The sequence below is a fragment of the Pongo abelii genome, chromosome 1, assembly GCF_028885655.2.
Source record: "Pongo abelii isolate AG06213 chromosome 1, NHGRI_mPonAbe1-v2.0_pri, whole genome shotgun sequence".
Lineage (NCBI taxonomy): Eukaryota > Metazoa > Chordata > Mammalia > Primates > Hominidae > Pongo > Pongo abelii.
The window spans coordinates 57,245,634-57,259,987 of NC_071985.2; the positions used below are offsets into that span (position 1 = coordinate 57,245,634).

At 36.3% G+C, this 14,354-nt stretch overlaps 1 long non-coding RNA gene across 1 annotated transcript in view; it reads left to right on the forward strand.

The window, feature by feature from the left end:
- Positions 1-14,354, forward strand: part of LOC129048553 (uncharacterized) — a 134,147-nt gene that overhangs the window by 12,642 nt on the left and 107,151 nt on the right. The window contains exon 4 of the long non-coding RNA XR_010140923.1: positions 10,558-10,776. This is a non-coding gene — a long non-coding RNA (uncharacterized LOC129048553). The remainder of the gene's footprint in view (positions 1-10,557; positions 10,777-14,354) is intronic.

Consider the following 14,354-nt stretch of genomic DNA (forward strand, 5'->3'; position numbering starts at 1 on the left):
AGATCTCTATCTCTTGCCGTATATAAAAATCAAATCAAAATGGATTAAATATTTAAATCTAAGACCTTAAACTAAAGGAAAACATTGGGAAAACTCTCAAAGACATTGATCTGGGTAAAGATTTCTTGAGTAATACCTTAAAAGCACAGGAAACTACAGCAAAAATGGACAAATAGGATCATAACAATCTGAAAAGCCTCTGCACAGCAAAGGAAATAACAAAGTGAAGAGACAAGCCACAGAATGGTAGAAAATATTTGCAAACTACCCATCAGACAAGGGATTAAAACAAAAATGTCCAAGGAGTTCAAACAACTCAATAGAAAAAGAACAACTAATCAAATTTTCAAATGGGCAAAAGATCTGAAAAGACATTTCTCAAAAGAAGACATACAAATGACCAAGAGTATATAAAAAATGCTCAACATCATTAATCATCAGAGAAATACAAATTAAAACTACAATGAGATTTCATCTCACCCAGTTAAAATAGCTATTATCCAAAAGACAGGCAATAATAAATGCTGGCAAGGATGTGAAGAAACAGGAACCCGGGAACCCTTGTAAACTGTTGGTGGGAATGTAAATTAGTGCAGTCACATACAAAACAGTATAAAGCTATTTATAAGAACTAAAGCTTATAGAACTCCTTAAAGAACTAAAAATAAAGCTACCATATGATCCAGCAGTCACACTGGTAGGTATATATACAAAGAAAGGAAATCAGTATATCAAAGAGATATCTGTACTCCCACGTTTATTGCAGTATTATTCACAATAGCCAAGATTTAGAATCCACTTAAGTGTCCATCAATAGGTGAATGGATAAAGAAAATTTAGTATGCCTATGTAAATTGGAATATTATTCAGCAATTAAAAAGAATGAAAACATGTCATTTGCAACAACATGGATTGAACTGGAGGACACCATGTTAAATGAAGCCAGGCACAGAAAGACAAAATTCACATGTCTTCATTCATTTGTAGGAGCTAAAAATTAAAACAACTGAACTCACTGGGATAAAGAATTGAATGATAATTACCAGAAACTGGGAAGGGTAGTGGAGACAAGGGGTAGGGGGAAAGTGGGAATGATTGATGGGTACAAAAATATAGTTAGGTAGAATGAATAAGATCTAGTATTTGACAGCATAACAACGTTACTATAGTTAACAACAATTTATTGTGTATTTTAAAATAACTAAAAGAGTAAAATCGGAATATCCCTAACACAAAGAAATGATAAATGCTTGAGGTGATGGATACCTTAACTACCCTTATGTGATTGTTATACATTGCATGCCTGTATCAAAACAGCACATGTATCTCTTAAGTATACACATCTATTATGTACCCATAATAGTTAAAAATTAAAAATAAAAAAACTAAGAATTGAATTAATTAAATAGTAGCTGTGCAACTTGAGGTCTTGTTTTTAGATCCAAGGTAGAACCTCGCAAATTGATCTGCACATAGTAAAGAACCCAACAAATATTTGTTGAATTAATTAAACTTTTAAAAGGACCTGCCTTACATTGGCAAGGACTTCATGACTAAAGCAATGGCAACAAAAGCCAAAATAGACAAATGGGATCTAATTAAACGAGAGAGCTTCGGCATCGCAAAAGAAACCACCATCAGAGTGAACAGGCAACCTACAGAATGGGAGAAAATTTTTGCAATCTACCCATCTGAAAAAGGGCTAATATCCAGAATCTACAAAGAACTCAAACAAATGTATAAGAGAAAAACAAACAACCCCATCAAAAAATGGGCAAAGAATATGAACAGACACTTCTCAAAAGAAGACATTTATGCAGGCAACAGACACATGAAAAAAAATGCTCATCATCACTGGTCATCAGAGAAATGCAAATCAGAACCACAATGAGATACCATCTCATGCCAGTTAGAATGGCAATCATTAAAAAGTCAGGAAACAACAGATGCTGGAGAGGATGTGGAGAAATAGGAATGCTTTGACACAGTTAGTGGGAGTGTAAATTAGTTCAACCATTGTGGAAGACAGTGTGGTGATTCTTCAAGGATGTAAAACTCGAATTACCATTTGACCCAGCAATCCCATTACTGGGTATATACCTAAAGGATTATAAATCATGCTGCTATGAAGACACACGCACACATATGTTTATTGCAGCACTGTTCACAACAGCAAAGACTTGGAACCAACCCAAATGTCCATCAATGATAGACTGGATTAAGAAAATGTGGTACATATACACCATGGAATACTATGCAGCCTTAAAAAAGGATGAGTTCATGTCCTTTGCAGGGACATGGATGAAGCTGGAAACCATCATTCTCAGCAAACTATCACAAAGATAGAAAGCCAAACACCACATGTTCTCACTCATAGGTGGGAATTGAACAATGAGATCACTTGGACACAGGGTAGGGAACATCACACACTGGGGCCTGTTGGGGGCTGGGGGGCTGGGGGAGGGATAGCCATAGGAGAAATACCTAATGTAAATGATGAGTTGTTGGGTGCAGCAATCCAACATGGCACATGTATACCTATGTAACAAACCTGCACGTTGTGTACATATACCCTAAAACTTAAACTATAATAAAAAAAAGAAAAAGAAAAAAAAAGATGTAAAACCACGTCTGTGAATTTACATATCACCATGATGGGAACAACTTTTCATTAAAACGTTAAGGATACTGAAAAAAAAAAAAAAAAAAAAAGGACCTGCCTTAATTAAACTTAGCACAGAAAATTACTTATATTTCTTTCATTTCAGAAAATCCAGGAAGGCTCAATCACCCCAAGTAATATTCTCGAGAAGATCAGTAATATTTGAAATGCTACTTTAGAATCACTTATTTATTCATCAAATCTAGATGCACTATTTATTAGGTACAAGTCACTCTGCTTCGTGCTGGGAATACAAAAATAGTGGTTTACAGTCTGGTGCAGGGAGTCAGGTGTGCAGATAGCAATCACTTATTTTGTTGTATTTATTTTTTGACCAATGATCATCTGCCTTTTGTTTAGTGAATTCCTCTCCTCATCCTTCTTCTATTTCTTTCTTTATTTTCCTAAGTATTGCTCATTTTGGACAACGGGTTAGTTTTGAAGAAGAGTTGGGAGAGGTATCAGAGAGGAAGGTGGACTTGCGGTTTAAAAATTCAGACAGATTTCTCTAAGTGTTTTCTTATACTCTTCCATATTTTAGGGTAGCAGGATGGTCCCCTGGGGGGCTCTGTGAAGTCCACTGTGTCACCCACATGTGTGTTTTTCCAAATGTACACACGCAGGAGTGCTGAGATCTTTTCTTCTTTTCTAGCTGGTACAGAACTGCTTGTTATTTATATTTTATTTTCTATGCCGCCACTCTCACAGCATAGGAAGTTTTCTATATATTTCCTCTTTCAGTTCCACCTTCCCGGCCACTTCTTTGTAATACAAAGGCATCAGGGAGGCTCCCAATGCCTGTCCACCCACTGTAATCTTGCTATTCTAACAGGAGACCACTGTTTGTCTCTTAAGGTGCGATGCAACTAGAGCAAGCCCTGCCCTGAGCACTGTACCGGGGCTCTGCTCAGATCTCCTACAAGCAGTCAATGCCCTGGTCCAATTTTTACTGTACTTCAGAACTCATCTTCATATATTTACATTCAGAGTTATGAGCTTTTGTTAATTTTACTGAAGGTGTAGTGGTCTTTTCTGTTCTTCCCCTTGTTACTTTTGGATAGTTTCTAAGAAGAGAAAAGAAGAGTCAGAGACGTTGGCTCAGCCTTCTTTTCCCAGAATTTTCTCAAAAGACTTAAAATGTAGTCTTAGTGAGAGGGAGGGAAAGACGGAATGCTGAAAATTGTTGGTGATAGGAAATTAAAGTTTAAGATTTAAGAGGTGAAGGAATTTGAGATGGTGACACGTTCTAATTTCATCTCCATTCTATCAGAGGTAGAAAGGAGATGAAAAATAATGGAGATGAAGAAGTGAGGAAACTGTAGAGCAGGGATTTTTACTCCATCATTCAGGTAAAAATGGAAGGATAATTACAGTAATTGGGATTGGAGGAAAGATTGCGGATTATATAACAAAGTTTTCAGATAAAGTGCATTAACTGAAGCTAAGTGGTGAAAGAATACAAATGCAAGCATTATAATGCTGTGTTTAAGAGAGAAGCTGCAGCGCATGGCAGCTTAAGAGATGAATCGTTGTATAACAGACGTAGTGAGAAAGTGCAGGCTTAGGGTGGCAATGTCTGCATGCATCAGCAAGAGCTGGCTGGAATTTGAGAGGACAACAGATTACTGAAGATGCATCTCTGTGTTAGAAGAGATGGTTCCTGCTTTTAATTGAGTTACAAGAGCGTCAGCAGAATCTGGGTTCACGCTTTTCTAGGTATTTTTTATGATACACAGAAATTCTGCTAAAATCTGTGGGGGAATTTCTGATTTCATTAAATTTTCACAGTTGTATTTTTGCTGCTTCTTAATTAAGTAATAATAGAGTATGAAGAAAAATGCTATTGAAAGTAAAGATTGTGGCTGTTTCCTCCTCCTCATGGAATTGCTTAGTTTATCTCTGGGGAAGATGGTTCTTTTGTTAATAAAAGCACGGGGTAGGATTTGATATCATTTTTGCTTGAGAAATGCACGGCTAAGGATGCAGTTTGGATGGAGTAGCTGGGAAAAAGACAGACAATATAAAGTTAGAGGTATTTGGAGTTACTATGAGTAAATGAGAAGATAGCATTAAAAAGAAAAGTCAAAATAGAGAGGAGGAGCTCCTTAAGAGCATGTCAGAAGGAAAAGACTTATGGACACATCTAGGCGATGATGAACATGTCTGTGGCAGAGAAGTGATAACAAATATCTAGAAACAGTGATGACCTCTATTGAATTTGCAGTATTTCCTTCCTATTCAATACTTCCTCATCTGTTGCCATCAAGTTTCCACTGAACATTTTTTTTTAATTTAAAATAGGCTTGTGTTTCTTATAATTTGGGGAATTAAAAAAAAGATGTTGTTATGGTTATGACCAGATGCAGCTCTGTATGGCAGAAAGCTTGAAAGAACGTGGCTTAAATATGATGGGAAGCTTATTTGTTTCTCACATAAAGAATTCCAGGGAAAAGCAGTCCATAGCAGGTATGGTGACTCCATGGTCAGTCATCAGAAACCCATGCTCCTTCTAGATCTCCACTCTGCCACTCTGAGGGTGAAGCTCTCATCCTCGTGGCTCCCCATGTAGTCACTCCCACAGAACTTCTCATCTGCATTTCAGGGGATAAGACAGAGAAATGGAGGAAGAACATATTTTTTTCTTTCCTAATGAGGCTTTCTGGAAGTTCCACAGAACACTTCCATTTATGCAGAACTTTACACACATCTTACTGGCCAGTACGTAGAGATAAAGAAAATCGGAAAACATAGACTTTCAGCTGACTGCAATTTATGAAGGTCAAAATTAGGAGTCTATTATTTTGAAAGATAAGTTAAGAATGTGAATTTGAAAGGTGACAATGTGCCTCTGCCACAGAAAGATGAAATCCAGTATGAAGGGACATGGTGGGCCAAATGGGAACTGTGGCTGGGTGAGCTGGACAGCAGCAGGAAACCAAGCTGTGAAGTGAACTGACAGAAAATCAGCCCCACTCCAGCCCTAACCCCTCAACCCCACCCTTTAGAATGTGCAGGAATTTATTGGAGGACACTAGTACAATTGCTGTAGGATACACAGCAAGGGCTCAAGCCATTCTTCTTGAATATTCTATTTGATCTCAATAAGACTTACCTGTACCCAGGGGGCAGACATATGAATCATGGGCTAGGAAGTCCTCTTGTCCACTTCTTAGACTGTAACAGCTTAGATTTTACTTCACTGTCAGAACTCCTCTTTATACCCACCCATCCCACCTCCGATTTATACTTCTATATTCTGTCATCTGAAACATCTGTTTTGGTAAAAATATCTGATTAGGTACCTTTTAAAGTATTTCTAACAAACATCATCTCTTTTTTATTAAACAAATATATGTTATGTGAATTGAGGATTATTGCCAACACCTCGGCCAGTTATATAAGTGTTAATCTGTGAATCAAATTTCTGATTTTTATTGTTGATACCCTATTTGCAGGCTTTGCTTGGGCTATTCTGGATAAATACGAAGGGAGCATCAGGGTTTGTGTTAAGGTCTCTATATGGTTAAGGTTCCCAAAGGAAGGAGAAAAATACATGCAAAAATTATTCTCTCAGGCTCCTAAGCTGTGCTTCCGGAAAACAAAAGAAAAAAATTCTCTCTGAGGAGGGAAAAAGTCAAAAAACCTGTTTTTCAATTTGGGCCATGACAATAAAAATTGGTGTACGTGGTGGGTTGCCAGTACAATATTGGTGTAAAAGTCCCTTAGGCCTACTTCCACAAGACTTGTTTTGCAGTTTTGACAAAATGGCAGAAAAAGAGAGGGGTCCATAGATTTTTAATTTTATTACAATGAGATGTGTTTCAACTCTTTTGCAATAAAACGTGAGGGCCAGATTTTTTTTGACTGGCATAAATTGTAAATTAGTGGTACTATAACATTTAAAATTAAATAAATTTATTTATGGATATAATAGAAATCATGGTTAAAGGTAAATTTTGCTCAACAAAATCAGAAATTATCAAAACTTTTGGTTTCAGGACCCCCTTTATACTCTGAAACTCTACTAAAGACATCAAAAAAATTTATATATTTATATTTACAATAATATAAATTAATGTTTAAAAAATTTATATTAATTTATTTAAAAACAAATAATAATCCCATTACACACTAACTTAAATAATATATTTTAATGAAGTGACTGTATTTTTCAAATAAAAGTTTAGTGAGAAGAATGGCAGTGTTTTACATTTTTGCAAATCTCCTTAATATTGGGTCTAATAGACGACTGCTGGATTATTGTAACTGCTTCTGCATCCAATCTTTTTTGACATGTTGCTCTGTTTGAAGTAAATGAAGAAACTCCAGTCTTGCATACATGTATGTAGTTTAAAATGTAGGAATATTTTAATAGCTTTTAAAGATAGCTGTGAATAGTCTTCTTTGGAACTACATCCAAACTTGGCTATAGTAGTTTCTTCAAGGTTAATTGTAATGTAGAATCTAAAACTATCTCAATAAACTTCCCATGACATTAAAATCCACTGGTCTATTGTGTGATGTGAATGTTGATTCTGTAATATGATGCATTGAACACTTAGAGAATATTGTTATGCTGAGTTACACAGATCTTCCAAATGTTGATGAATTTCATTACACAATATCAAAAATTTCATCTATTAATATCACTACCAAAATTCATCAGGCAACTCTTTAAGTATTGGAAAGCTGTCAAGCTAATGGAAGCTTTCACTTGAAGCTTAAATTGTGCTATTGGCAATAAATACTGTCAGTTGTTTTCCTTAAGTGACAGGCTCATTTTGTTCATTTTTGAGGAAATGTCTGCCAAATAGCCAAGTCTGAATAACCACATTTATCTACAAGTTTTTCTTTTCAGTAAAAATTGTTTCACAAAATAGCAGCTAGTTCAGCTCATAACCTAATTGCACAAATGTTTTTTTTTTTTCTCACAACCATCATATTTCAGTATGCAACAGCAGGGCTTTATGTATACTTTCCATTTTATCACACAGAATGTTGAAAAGATAAGTACTCAAGGGTCCAGATTTAATAACACTAATACTTTTTGCTGTTTCACCAAGGACTTTTTAAAAATTTATTGTTTTATTTTTATTTTTTGGCAGAGTTTTGCTGTTGTTGCCCAGGCTGGAGTGCAATGGTGAGATCTCGGTTCACTGCAACCTCTGCCTCCCAGGTTCAAGCGATTTGCCTACCTCAGCCTCCCGAGTAGCTGGGATTGCAGGTGCCTGCCACCACACCTGGCTAATTTTTTGTATTTTTAGCAGAGACGAGGTTTCGCCATATTGGCCAGGGTGGTTTCGAACTCCTGACCTCAGGTGATCTGCCTGCCTTGGCCTCCCAAAGTGCTGGGATTACAGGTGTGAGCCACCACACCTGGCCAAGAACGTTCTTAAGTGAAAGTGGATGTATTGGCAGTGAGGAAAATAATAAACAGATTAATATCAAACCACTATACAGTTGGTACCACTGCATTGATTCATCTTAAAATGTCAGCTGTTGGACTCATCATTGTTTTGCACATTCAGTGTAAATCTCAACACAGTGAAAACAGCAAATAATCTTATTATTAAAATGGCTCTGAGGTTGCTGACCCCCTGAAATTGTCTTGGGGGACTCTCTGGGGTTTGCAGACCACATTTTGAGAACTGCTAAGCTAAAGTGTTCAAAGATATGATTCCACATAACTAGATACCATTGGATATTAGTGTTCAGTTCTTTTTTCGAACTCCTTGAAAGTTAATACAACACAAATTAATTTTTGTGTTCTTAATTGCAATCAAATAAATAGTTTAGTGAGCAAACTTATTTTGGTAATTGAAAATGTCTACTAGTGACAGAAATAGTTGAATATTATGTCTTCCCTGCTAATCCTCTTCCTTGAAGAATATAAATTATGGAGCAGCAGAAAGTAGACGATACTCTGAGTTCTGTCTTGAAAGATGATGGGTTAAGGAAAAAAATGCTGTTAATATATTATTTAAAATTATATCTGAATAACTATCACATTTTCTTCAATGACTCTTGATCTCTTATTCTTTTTAAAATTTATTTCAATCATTCATTATAACTATTAAGCCTCATTATCCAGTAAGATAGATTATTTCCATGCAGTGAGTATATATTACATATAGTAGGAATTGATTTTTTTTTCTTCTAGTTATCTGTGTTTCCCTTTTACTAGCCACAGGGCACAATTTTATCGGCGCGTCTATGGAGCTGTCTTTCAGCTTCCTTTGTTCACCTTCTCTTCTCTCCTGGAAACTTCACTTGCCATTCATTCTTCTTTGAAGTTGTCAGCTTCTTTCTGCCTCTCAGGTTTTCTCTCTCCTGAAGTGTGTTTGCAGAGCATACCCCAATCACCCGCGTCCTTTCCTGCCTAAGTAAAAATAAACCTACAGACCTTTATTTACTTCCCGATATTAACTGAAAGTCTACATGGGAGATATGAAACATTACATAGTTATCTCACTGCATCTTTCTTCTCCCCTGTTGGAGCTGAGTTGTTCCTATTCCATATGTTTTCTCGCCTCCTTGGGGTGCCATCACTTTCTCCCTTGCATTGCTGGTCTGTACTTCCTTTCTCATTCATTATAGATTCTCATGCTCCAGCTCTTGAACTTTTTATTTTTTAAATCACATATTTAATCACCATTCATTTTTTTTCCCATCTGCTATGGACTGAATTTTGAACCCCACTCCCAAATTCATATGTTGAACCCCTAATCCCTGGGGTGATGGTATTGAGAGATGTGGTCTTTGGGAGGTATTTAGGGTTAGATAACGTCATAAGGAGGGGGACCTCATGATGGGGTTAATGCCCTTATAGAAAGAAAGACCAGAGAGCTTGCTCTTCTTCTCTGTTAGCCATCTGAGGACACAGCAAGAAGGTGGCTCTCTGTAACCTAAGGAGAGAGCCTTCCCCCGAAAGTAACCGTGCCAGCAGGCTGATTGCAGACTTCCAGCCTTCAGAACTATGAGAAATAAGTACCTGTTGTTTAATCCACCAAGTTTGTGGTATTTTGTTATGGCAGCCTGGGCTGACGGAGACATCATCTATCTGGAAAATGCTCTTCCAATCTGTCAGTTCGACTGCTTACTTTTCCCGTGTCCACACTTGATCGAGCTGCTGAGCAAATCTCACATTTCCAAATGACTGGTGACACAATCTATTTCTACTCATCTTCAGCACTATCTAGCAGCCCTTGTAATCAGAATGTAGTTAGAATGGGAGAAATTAGTGGCTATTTTGATCCTTTTCTACTCTCTTCATACTTGTCTCTGTTTCCTGGTCCATTCTCAGAGCAGAGAATGGCTTCTGCCTTATTGGAGGAACCGTAAATAAACATATGGTGTGGAGAATCTGGACTGTTATCTTTGACTCTGTCACATTCTGACTGTGCAATGTTGGAAAAAGTATCTTCTCTCAAGTATTTTTTTCATCTGCAAACTGGGGAGGTATCAGTGTCAATGTCACAGGAAGTTCCGAGTATTAGATAAACTGATCACACTGATTGGGACGTAAAATATATTCAATTATTATTGATTGCTATGTTTGTTCATATTAAAAAATTGAAACCCTTTTAGGGGAATTCTCTCAAATTCTTGCCACTGCACCTTTAAATTTATCTATATCTATGTTTATTTTTTAACTTTCTCCTTCCGTTATAGTGCAATAAGAGTCCTTCCTCAACTTAAACACTCATTCTGCAGCAGTGCTGTGCCTTTGCGAGGTATTTGCTCCGTTAGTTTTACCCACTGCCTCCTCTCTTCTTCATCTTCTTCCTCAAGTGGAGCCTTCCCCTTAACCTTTAGACCTGTACAGGGTGGCTGATATTTTAATGTAAAGCTGTTTGTTTCCAACTCTCATTGCTCTATCTTGTTCTTTTTCTTAGAACCACCAATCCTCCTTCATCTGGCTAATGACTCATCACTAAAGATTCTGTTTAGATGTCACTTTATCGAGAAATACTTCTGTAATTACTGCAATTCTGCCTGGATGCCTTTCTACTGCGGTTCCTTAGAAAACTGCTCCTTCCTGTTAAAGCATGTATCATGCTGGAATTGCCTCATTGCTTGCTGGTGTCTCCAAAAATATTGCAAACTCTTTCAGGGTAAGGAACCTGTGTTTATCTCATTTACTATCATATATTCAATACCGTGCACAGTGCTTGGGATATACTAGGCATTCAATAACCATTTATTAACTGCGTAAAGAGAAACAGGTAAAGCTTATGAAACACAAGGAAGTTGAAAATGTTGGGGATATTTAAAAATCATTATTTTGACTACTTGCTAACTTACATATTATCCTGGAGCTCTGTTAGAATTTGTAAGATATATTATAAAAGTTAGCAAAATAGAGACCTGGTGGTGGAGAGGCCTAATGCTAATCCTATGTCAAATATAATTTGAGCAATTAAATGGTCAGTGCAATTTTATACTTGCTGAATTGCTTCTGCGTTTCTATCTGCAGTCAGACTTATTTCATCCAACGTAATAATGGTGAAAGGATTTGTACGAAGACTTTTCTTCTTGTTTCTGAATAATCCACAATAATATGTTTAAATTCCCCATATTCCAAATAGAACTCACCTTACTTATAAAGGGATTTTGGGATGTTCTGAGTATGATGCAGAATATATTGATGATGTTAAAAATGTTGGACCATTGAAAGAGGCAATAAGCCAAACTGTCCCACTCCTTTTGTTTTGTCATGAAAATGGGAAGAGCTTCTGACAGGGAACATCTTGAAGAACACAGTGTACTACTTTGACTCAGAAGATTTTATGAAAGCTGTGCTCTCTGAGTTAAAGTATATTGCCTGACTCCTAGGACACAGAGGATACCCTGTGACCAATAAACTGTTTTAACATTTTTTCAGTCATGGTCTCTGCTTCCTTTTTGAAATTATACCAGTCACAAAAAGCCATGATGACCATCATAAAAAAAAGTGGTGGGCTGATAGTTATATGTAGCCACAAACAAATAGCTCTCCCTGTTTTTATACATAGGGCTAGAACTTAATTATTACAACTTTCCATCATATAAATCTTAGCAACCTCAATGTTAAGGAAAGTTTTTCTTCTGGGGAAGAAGTATTGACATAGCCATTAGAGGGGAAAAAAGAGAAATGCTATAGCTTGATCAGGACCCATGAAATGCTCTCTTACTCAAGTGAGTCATTTGCAATTCAGTGATCCACATTCTGGTTTCATCCTAATATTCTTCTCCACCAGATACTCTGATAATATCACCTGTCTATCCTCCTACATGCAGGTCTTTTCTCCCCCTCCTCTTGAGAATAACAGAGAAAAGAAAGACAGATGTAATTCTCCTTATTGTGCTGTGTGTGTGAAAGTTGCAGAGGCACAGCATATAAAAAATGAAGAGGCTGGACCGATGACCATTGTCTCAGGGTACTTCCTTACAGTTCTCTGTCCTGACTTAATAATAAAATCACAGGAATATTATTTTTAATATTATCCTATTTATGATAATATATAAAAGAATGACATGTTATAGTACTTCTCTAACACTTTTTCTGAACCTAATACTTTTGCTGATTAATCAATACAAGTTTTAGTCAAAGTTCTTAATTTGCAATCCACAGATTTGGATGTGATTGTATCCCTGTAGGTAGCCTTGGTTTTTGTTTGTATACAGGTTCACTTTCCTTGGGCCACTTTATTGGATTGCCCAAGGATTTCAAGATTTGGAAAATATTAAGTATTGTTTATATCTCTTCATAAAGATTTATAAATATTGCTACAGATAAAGATATAGCTATAACTCTGCGAACTGTATGTTATATAGATATAGTATGTAGAGTATCAGTTAAATATGTGTGTATGTGTATATTGATGTGTGTGTGTTTACAGATATAAATACATTGGTACATATATGCTTACAATATCTAAACACATGCATATAATATCTATCAATATATAAAATTCTTGACATTTAGAGATGATCAAGAGTTTTACTGAAAAAGATCTTGAATATATTGAACATTTTTCTTGTAAGGAAACACAGATCAGAATAATTTTATACAGGGATCACTAGGATGAGAAATTGCTTGGAGAAAGAAAAAGAGGTACAGAAATAACTGGCAGTAAAATCAAAGCACATGAAAGAAAGAATAAAATCAACACCTTTTGTATAATTTCAATCATCTTACACTTTTCTTTGAATTTTATTCTTGGTTTGATTTTACTAAAATGACTATCAATGAATGGCCATGCCAATATTAACAATGAATGAACTAAACATAAATAATGAATTTAATTGCTGTCTTTCCATCACTCACCATGGACACATATTCATTTGGAATAAAATCAGGGCAAAACTAACTGAGATTTAATGCGATTTCTATATTTAACCCCCCCCCCACTACAACAAATACATAGAGAAAATCCTGAGAATATATTTATTCTCTGCTAGAAAATGGCAGAGAAAAATCCACCATCTTTTTATCATGAAAAATTTACTGATGAGTTCCACAAACAGTTTTGAGGGCCTAAGATGTGACAATGGAGTGCAAATTTTTTACAGATGCCTTAATTCGTTTTTTGACTGTGCTTTGGATTTATCATCTTTGTGGCTAGACAAGATAGAAATGTCCCAGGTGTTCACCAATTTTGCTCTCTATTTAGTTGGGCAAATGTTGTGTTGAACAATCCGGAGAATACATACTTTCAAAGGGTCTCTAAGCACAGTTTGTTCACAGTCAGTGATGCACTTTAGCCAGCAAGTGTTTAATTTCTAACTTAATAAAATTACCAAAATGTGGATCTTAAAATAGAGAGGTATTTAAGAAATGTCTCTTTGGGGAGTGATTGCTATCAACCGCACGTAAAGCACAACTGGATATTGCAATAGTACTTACTGTAAAAGAGCATCTGTTCCTGGGCCTATTAATCCTCTTGCTTATAAAAACCATCCACCCCTGAGTGCAAAGAGGAGAGTGGGGGTGGCAGAGCTCACTGCTGGAATCCTCAGGCGGGGAGGGCGCGGGCCATTGAGAGCATCCCTTAAAGCCACTTTAAGGCACTAAAGTCCAGCATCTGTTTGCTAATATTGTGTTTTCATTCTGCTAGGCCATGTCCAGTTTATTCAATCTAATGTAGATAATGAACATGAAATCTTTAGGGTGGCTAAGGACATTGCCTAATGAATATAAGAACCTTAGAAGGGGAAATGATGATAATGGATGGAGCAGTGTTCTTTGAATCACTAGACTAAATAAATTGGACATGACATAATAGCTTCCTGTTTTTGCCAGAGACTCACTCTGGCTCCTTAGAGAGAAATTCAATCACTTCTGTTTCGGTCAACTCTTTATCAGCTGTTAAACTATTTGATGAATAGCTCCAGCGAATATCCCCGGGCCTGGAATTTTTATGAATAGCTTAAGGTGCTTGTCTATATAACAGAAGAATTTAGAATGTTTTGGCTAAGCATATTTTCCTTGCCAAATCTTGTATCCAAAATTAATTGCAATCAACTGATGTGCCTAATTGGTGTCTTTTGAGACTTGCATTCATTTTCATTTTTATATTGCAGTGGACTAATAATGAAAACACATTGGGGGTGAAGAACACCACCAGTTTCCTCAAAGCTGAATCATCCTCTTTTAAGTAGATGATGCTTTTTAAAAATGGGAATATAATCTTCTGAAGTTCAAATTAGG